This window comes from Meleagris gallopavo, chromosome 10 (assembly GCF_905368555.1).
Source record: "Meleagris gallopavo chromosome 10, MGAL_WU_HG_1.1, whole genome shotgun sequence".
In the NCBI taxonomy this organism is placed as follows: domain Eukaryota; kingdom Metazoa; phylum Chordata; class Aves; order Galliformes; family Phasianidae; genus Meleagris; species Meleagris gallopavo.
The window spans coordinates 28279486-28288320 of NC_139413.1; positions in this window are offsets into that span (position 1 = coordinate 28279486).

Consider the following 8835-nt stretch of genomic DNA (forward strand, 5'->3'; position numbering starts at 1 on the left):
CCATCCCTGGAGGTGTTCAAGGCCAGGTTGGATGGGGCCCTGGGCAGCCTGGGCTGGTGATAAATGTGGAGGTTGGTGGCCTTGCACGTGGTGGGGGGTTGGAGATTCATCATCTTTGGGGCCCCTTCCAGCCTGGGCCATTCTGTGATTACTCAGTGCCCACAGTCAATGAGAGCAGAACAGGAGGAAACATTCGGACAATCCCCCCAAACCACAGCAGGCCACGGTGGGCTCCATGGAAGCTCAGCTGCAAACACCCATCCCTGGCTCCTCCACGGCTCCTCCATGACGCCATCACCAGCCCAGCTCCACAGCACTCCTCCGTTCCACACTTGCACCACAGGATCCGGTCTCTCCGGCTCACCCGGTGTGTCCCAGGGCAGCGCAGTGCTTTGCATGGGATTTGCATGAGCACAGCACGGTGGAGCAGGCCTGGTGGCTGTCAGGGCTTGCCCAGCAGCCCGGGCCTTCTGCAGCTTGCAGGGTGTGGTGCTGCGGGCCCTGAGCTGCCCGCAATCTGAATGCAGCCCAGAAGCCTGCAGTGAGATCTGGCTAAGGTTTGGTTTTAGGCCAGACCAATTTTTATGATGTCTCAGGAGGACACAAACAGCTGAGGTTCATACGTGCCCCGTGTTCCCCTTCTATCCATTCCTAGCAGTGTTTCTCATTGCCACCACAGTTTTTCAGGCTTCTGACAATGGCAAGAAACCCAGTTTTTCAAGTTTTTTTTTTTTCCCCCAAATTAGTGTAAAAGAGCCTGTTTTTGTTCAAAGTGAGCTATTTTTTGAAGATTGCTGTTTGAATTTTGATGTAAAAAAGCCAGAGGGGGGAAAACGACACAGGAGATCTATCATAAAGAACGGAACTTAGGGAATCTCTATTGAGAAAGGAGTTTTGCTCAGCCTCCACCAGCTGGCTCCCAGGAAGCAATGCCCTCTTGTGGGCTAACTCAGCAGCTCTCCCGGAATTCGTTGACAGTCATTAGCTTAATTAACCACTGCTGCCATGCTTCCTGGGCTCCTGGCCCCGTCCCACCCGGGTTGGCTCAGCGAGAGGAGAGCAGGAATAAACAGAGCCCACTTTTCCACCATGCAGACCTCCTTGGAGCAGCTGTTCCCTGGGCTTTGAGAAGCACCAAATACACTGCGCTGAGACTACACGACTAATGGAGGTTTTAGCAGCAAAACGATGGTTCTGGTCTGGCTGAGTAATTCCTCTGACAAACAACAGGATTTGCTGTTCCAGCTGTTCTCGCAGCGACGAATGAGATTCATTTCCTTTTATTCACTTATTTTATTTTTTTAAAAGGTATTTTTATGCTATTTGCAGCCACTTGTGCAACTGCCTGACAAATAGTGACCGTATGTCTGAAAAATGACGATGCCAGCATGGGGCCAGCAGGAACTCATAACGTGGGTGCAGAAATGTGAACATCCCAACCTCCTGATTCACACCAGAGCACTGGTTGGGATAACTCGGGGATGAGGAGGTCCTGGTGGTGGGCAGCAGCTGGATGGAGCGAGGCCACACAGCAAAGCACACAGCAAAGCTGAGCTGTGCACCTTCTGTTAAGCTCATGCGTTGCTTTTCAGCCAGAAGAGAAAGGCGGCACGAGGAGATGCTCCTGTGCCAGAGCCACCCAAGCACTGCTCCCCCGTGTCAGTCTGAGTGCACTGGGCTGAGTTCTTCACAATGGCACAAGCACAGTTATTTCTTTCTCCTCCAAATACTGATTTATGAAACTGTTTATTCTTGTTAGCGTGGGCCAGAAGCCTAAATCAGAGATTGCACGATGTTAAATACCCTCAGTCCCTGTTTAAAGAACATGCCTGTATTCTGCATTTAGTCCCGTCAGGACGACTGGGGGAGGCAGGGAAGGACGAAGTGCCTTCCTCAAGGGCATACCCATCAGTGACAGCAGTGGGCTGAGTGGCAGCTGTGCAGCACACTGCTGCAGCGAGGTTGGTGGAGCAGCAGCCCCGACCCCCTCGTCCTTCTGTCCCTGCGTTGCTTCCACACGTAGCTGCTTCCTTCCAGCACAAATGCACACAAGGAAAATCCTACAGAGCGGCAGTTTGCTGTTGCAGCTTGCTTGTTATGTATGACACCTGTGTTTCAGCCTTGGCTACTGCAGACTTCTTTTTCATTTGATTCTTTTGTTTTGCTGCCCTTAAACCATAGCAAAGTGCATAAACACCACCTTGAATGTGAGGTTTTGCAGCAGCCCATGCCTGTGGGATTTGGTGCAGCACCCAGGGCGGAATCCTGTCCACCACAATCATTTATCTCCATTGAGCTCTTATTATTCTGTGTGTAACAACGTTCAGAGTTCAGCCAAGGGACACGCTGCAATAACAAACCTGGAGAACAGAAGATCTGCTCTCAGCGCACGCTTTGGCCACGCTGATGCAAAGCAAGATTTCTTCGGTGCATCCTGTACAGCAGCTCCTCCTCCTGTCTCAGCCACACTTTTGCCAGTTCCAGCAGTGAATGAAGAGATGCTCCAGCTCTGTTGTAGCACATGGCCGGAGCAAACCCCCAGCCATGGGGTAGGGGGACCCAGCAAAGCTCATGCCTGGAGAAGGGCTGCAAACCAGTGCCACAGTGCCACAGGTGAGGAGCACAAAGGATGCTCCCAGCACCCCGGGGTTCTTTTCTTGCAAAATAATCATACACAGAACACGCAGTGCACAATGAGCTGAACAAGAGAACGGCAGCGGCTGCATCAGATGCTCCCCAAAAGCAATCAGCAGGACTGCTGTTGGCAGGAGGATGCGTGGGGAGCAGTGAGTGCACATCTGAACAATTCAGCTCCTGGCAGGGAGGGGGACACGGTGCTGCTCTTCCCATGGCAGGAGCTGGGACAGGGCAGGAGGCAGCAAGTTCACACTTCCTAGGTTTTCTTCTCCTCAGGAAATCTCCAACATTTCTCCCCCCTATTTTATTTCTCTGCAAAACAGAGATTTTGACTTGACAACTTCACTCAACTCACGCTTAACCATGAATACACAGAAAACAATCTGCAAACAGCCAGGAGCAGGCTGGGGCTTTCCCCCAGCCAGAACGCAGGTGTGTGCCTGCGATTGCTTTTGGGAAGGCGTAGCCTCAGACGCCTGGGTTTGGTTCACTGAGCAGTCTGGATTAACACTGACAGAAAGGCACTTCAGAAATAACAGAGAAAGATGCCCACAGCCAGCAGCAGAGCGAGGTTTACCCTCAAGCAGAGCAGCAACCAAGTTCTGATAGGCATCTGTGGAAGAAGAAGTGGAGGTGCAGGAGATGGTCTGATACAATTTGCAGGTCAGACATCACTCATCACTGCAGTGTGCTGGAGGTCCCCACCATAAGCGTGCATGCATCCACGCACCCAAATTATGCTGGCAGCAGCCAGACAGCTCATCGCTGCTGCGATGTGGGCTGAGCACGTTCTCAGGGGTTTCCCCCAGCTCAGGGCAGAACAGCTGGGGGCACAGACCCTCCCAGGCAGGCTGCTTGCCAAAATTGGGCTTTGCTCCCTGTCCGCCCCCGGCTCTGAGTCACGCCAGCTGTGGCATTGCTGCAGACAGAGCCCATGACAGCAGTTGTGCCATTCCAGCAGTCTCAACATGCCCCCTCACCCAGCACCCCATCCCAACTGAGCAGCAGCCTCCCTCCCCCATGCTCCACCCCAGGGCTCTGGCACGGAGCTCCGTGCATTCGCACAGCCTGAATTAATGAGCCAAAATCTTGGCTGTGCTGGTGGATGCTGAATGGACTACTGAAGGAGACAGACCCAAAGGAAGGAAGAGTGATCGGGGAGCACAGAAGGGATGTCTCCTAATACCCAATCCAAACCTCCCCTGGTGCAGCTGAAGTCCGTTACCTCTCATCCCTTACGAAGGATGTACATGGGAGCAGTTATAGGTAAGGTGATGCAAAGTTGTTCAGCTGAGCCTTCAGTTTCTGAGCACACACCAACACAGTTTTACTGCAGGACAGCACCTGCAGTGCGTGGTGGGCACCCACAGCCTCTGCAGGAGCATTGCTTCCTGACCCCAGGCTAACAGCAGGAGCAAGCAACTGTGCAGCAAAAGGGAGTGTTTTTTTCCTCTGAAAGCTGCAATCATTGGGCAGACTTAAGAAACACATCTAGACAGATTTTTAAATGCTGCTTTTGGTGTTATTTTCAATTTTATGACCAGTTCCCCTCTTTCCTGCGTTCCGTCTTTGCCCATAGCACACTTTGGTGGGGATTCAAGAAAAGGAAGTTGTTTTTCCCTCTCCTCTCCCCCTAAAGCTGAAGGCAGGGAGTGAGGAACATGGCTGGACTGTAAATCAGTGCAACGCGGGCAGCATGTTAACGCCATGCCTGGGGCTCCTGAGCACTGCCTCTACTCACAGATTTCTGGTGCTGCATTTCCTGCTGGTGCTGGGGAGAAGCCTCGCACCGCCAGGTACAGAGTGCCCCTGCAGTGAGGTTAGCCCTACCTACAACTGCTCTTGGAGGATGAGCATTCCCTCCTAATTTTTCTGGAGCAAAACCTGCTGTTCCAAAAGCAAAGCAGCTCACAGAAAAGCTACAGATCCACCTGGCCTGGAGGAGCAGCCCGAAACAACAGGATGAATTCTTTCTGTGTTACAGCTGGCACGAGCTCGTGCCAGTGTACTGCTGCTCGGGTCTGCTCCCCAGGGCCTGCTACAGCCAAGGTGCTCAGCAAAGGATGGGGGTAATGGGGGTACCACAGAATCATAGAATCGCCTGGGTTGGAAGGGACCTCATGGATGATGAATCTTCAACCCCCTGCCACATGCAGGGCCACCAACCTCCACATTTATCACCAGCCCAGGCTGCCCAGGGCCCCATCCAACCTGGCCTTGAACGCCTCCAGGGATGGACGGGGATCCACAGCCTCTCTGGGCAGCTGTTCCAGCACCTCACCACTCTCAGAGCAAAGAACTTCCCCCTGACATCCATCCTAAATCTAACAGGTGGCTCAGGACAAAGCAGACTGAGAGCAGTGGCCATAGCAGTGCAGCACTGATGCTTGTAGCTTTGCCCTCCTTTCCTCATTCCTCCTGCTCTTCATTATTAGGTGCAACCTCAGAAGTAAAAACATCAGAAGATGGGGTGTAGCAGTGCTAGTCCAGTGCCCAGCAATACCCATTAAGCAGGAGGTTGCTATGCTGCCACTCATTTCCATCTGTCTTCAGCATTTTCATTAGCTCCTTGCTGCTTCAGGCATGCTTTGCTGACTCGCACTACAAAGCACAGACAATGGCAGAAGGCAGAGATGTGCTTTTACTCCCGGGGAGCGCTCCGAGCACCGTGCAGCGACAGACCACACATGTACAACAACACTGCTTATTATCCAGAGCTGTTTGTTACATTAATCGGGTGCCTGCTTGGTTCTGGGAAGAGGAAGTAGGATGCATCACTAACCGGGCTGCTTGTTGCTGCCATACACGTGCAGGTGGGCACTCCTGTGCTGCCCACATTTTCCTCTTGCAGAAGGGCTGTCCAATTCTCTGCCCCACGTGTACTCCTGGCATCAATTCACGGGCCAGGTCCAGATGCAGGAAGGAAGCAGCCCCAAGCCAGCAACAAATGCTGCGGGAAATAATAAGCATCACTGATTGAGCAGCACTCAGCCTTCTGGGTGGGAGGGAGGAAGCCATGCAGCAGCTCTAAGAGGAACGCTGTCATAATCACTTTTCCTCTAGCAAAGCAGCAGGGGAAGTCTGCAGGGCTTCTTTCTGTCCATTAAACACTTCTGATTTGACACCTCCTAATCTGTGTTGTTTAACAGGTCCTCAGCAATTAACCACAATGCTGCTGTCAGCATTTCTGAGAATTAAAAGAGCTCTAGAGTACAAAAAGGAAAAAAAAAAAAAATCCAGAGATTAAGAATAAGATTTGAGCTATGCTTTAAACAAGCTCGAGATGCTGAGCTACTGCTCTAAGGAAAGCCCACATTAATGCTCCATTGCCCCGTGTCACCTCCAGCTCCCCATGGGCACAGCCCAGGACTTGGGCATCACATCACACCGGTTGTTTTCCAGCATCCCTGCTGCCAGCCTGGTTTTAAAGGCAAAACCCAGAGCTGTCCACTTGCTCTGGATGGAAAGGCACCTGCTGGCTCTGCACAGCTCCTCTGGGGAGACAGCAGCTACCAGTGCTGCCCAGTTCCACACCACCAGTTTTAGTGATCTGAAACATCCTGATATGAAGAGTGTCCCCAGGTTGCAGAACTTACAGGTGTGTATAACATCAAGGATGAATTTAGCAGAACTGTACCATCAGTCCCCAGAACGACGGCTCTCAGCCATCCAGCTCACAGCAGCCAACACCCCCCAGCCCAGCTGAGGCTGCAGCCCTCCATTAATGCATGCACAAAGCAGCAGATCTGTAGCATGCAATGAAAAAAGAAATCAAGAAAGTAAGTATTCAATCACTTCCTGCAGAGGTGAAGCTTATCATGTGTGTCTCTTGGTAACAAGAGCCCACGCAACACAAGATGTAAGAGCTAAGTCCAATTCTGTCCTTGCATCTGTTGGAAGTGTCTGCCAGAAGTGGTGGCAGAGGAGTTTGCTTCAAATGTGCAGCTTCCAAGCCCAGATGTGTCCTCTCAAAGCAGTGTTACCTAAACCAGCCCAAGAGCTGTTTCAAGCAACGCCCGGGTTACTGAGATGAGATAAAGAGGGGGAAAAAGTACTCAAGGGAACTGTAGGACAACTGCCTAAGTAGCTCCAGTCTTATGCAAAGCCAGCTGACAGCAAAGAAAAAAGTTCACTCTGTACTTGTTGCTCTCCAGAAGTACAAAGACAGAACTCGCTCATCTTCAGACCTCTCACAAGTGCAGCTTAAGAGTGTTTTAGAAGTGTATGGCATTACTGCAGTTCGTCCGGCTCACGTGTGAAAGGAGAAATGAACTGCCTCTTCCCACCTGCTGGCCAGGCCTTGAGCAGAGCTGAGCTCCTTAGGCTGCATGTCTGCTCTTCTACCACTCGGACCTGGAGGTGCTGTAGGTGATCAGCGCTGGACTGAGGGACAGAGGATGAGCAAGACAAAAGCAACACTGGTATCACAGTGTGCGTGAAGATGTTGTAGCAAGGGGCAGAAAAGGCCTGATAACACACAGGCATGGCTCTAATCACTGCAGAAGTCTCAGGAGCTGCAGAGCACAGGGGAAAACTTAACCTCCTACAGTGAAAAACGATGTGTGTGGGAGGCAAGCAGCCGTGCAGCCAGAAAGGTAAGCACCTGGAGCCACAGACCCGGGCAGTGCTGCTCCCTCACTTTGTACGGATTCGCTCTGCTCAGACTCCTGAATACAATTTTGGAGGCACACGCTTTATTGATAATGTGTGATTTCCTTCAAGCACGGCCTGGAAAAGCTTAAAAAGCAGTACGTGCCCACAGAAACAGAGATACAGGTTTTTAAATGACATTTACAGGTCTGTCGGTTGCTGCCAGTCCAGCCCTGATTTCCTAAGCTCCCCCCAGACGTGTCTGCATTATGCCCACTCAGCAGATGGAGGACTTCTAACTGCTCTGGCTCTCGTTAGGTGTGATGCTGGCTGCAGGTACCTGAGCATCATCTCACAGCCCTCACAAATCCTCTTTGCCCAAATCCCATTATTAACAGGGCTTCCAGAGATGATTTCTCAACCACCGTTCCTGGTGTTTATGAGGTATTTATTAGCCACAAGGACGCAGTAACTAGCAATTCCTAGCTTACCCACTCCTTCAGCTCTGGCACTGCTGCTCAGAGGCAGGCATCTCCTTTTCAAACAGCCCTTTCTCAGGGCAGTGAGATTTGGGGTTGCTGCTGCTCCTCATCTGATCCCAATCAGCCGGCCCTGCCTGGGCTCCCCAGCTCTGACAGCAACCACATTTTCCATTCTAAATGGAAACCAGCTGTTTGCCAGAGCTCCTCCTGCAAGCAGGGCACAAGGAGAGGCACCGAGCAGCGCTGCACCAGGAAACCCCCAGGAAGATCCCAGCCCTTTTCTGCAGCAGAAAACATTCCAGAGCCTCGTCTGTTCTGCAGCCCCAACGCCCACCCCTGTGTGAGCCCGGGCTGTGCGTGGAGCAAAGCCCTTCTCCTGGAAGCCCTGGGGGTTTGGGCACAACAAACAAGGATGGAGAGAGCAGAAGAGAATGCTGATGCCTGCTCATGGAGTTTCTTTGACTTGAGGTCATGAAATGTGGAGAAGATGGTATTCAAACTCCTGGTGTGGGGGCTCAGGAAGGCTTGCCCTGAGCAATCCTCATAGCTGGCACAGATGGGAGGCAGGAGGAGACTGCAACTGCAGCCAAGACAGAATCTCTGACTTCATTTAAAACTCTGGATCTGAAGCCTGAAGTTCCTGTTGATTTCCTATAGCAGTTAGTCTCTGAAACGTGAACACTCAAGAAGCTACCACCTCCTGCAGAGTAACATCAGGTGCTGAGTAGGAAAGCAGTCCCTGATGCACTAGAGCAAAATCCTTCCAGAAGTAAATCTGTTGGCAGCAGGCAGAGAAAGCAAAGTGCCCACATTCAGTCCTCAGGGGGTTGGCAAAGGCTGAGCACAAAGAACTGCTCCAGTGGCCCAGAGCTGGAGGAAATTCAGTACAAACCAACCTTCAGCCTGAGGCCACGCGCTGGCTCTGCAAGACTTGCAGCCCCCAGCTCGCACAAAGCTCTTGCAGATTGGCTCCTTCCACTAAAAGCATGGCTGCCACGCACCAGGCAGCTCACAAACACCTCAGATGCCCTCCCTGTGCCTCCCCAGTGCTCGTGTCCCTGCCCAACAGCACAGGACGAGGCTCTGGGGACACCTCTGAACCCGAGCAGCACTTGCAGGTGAAAGG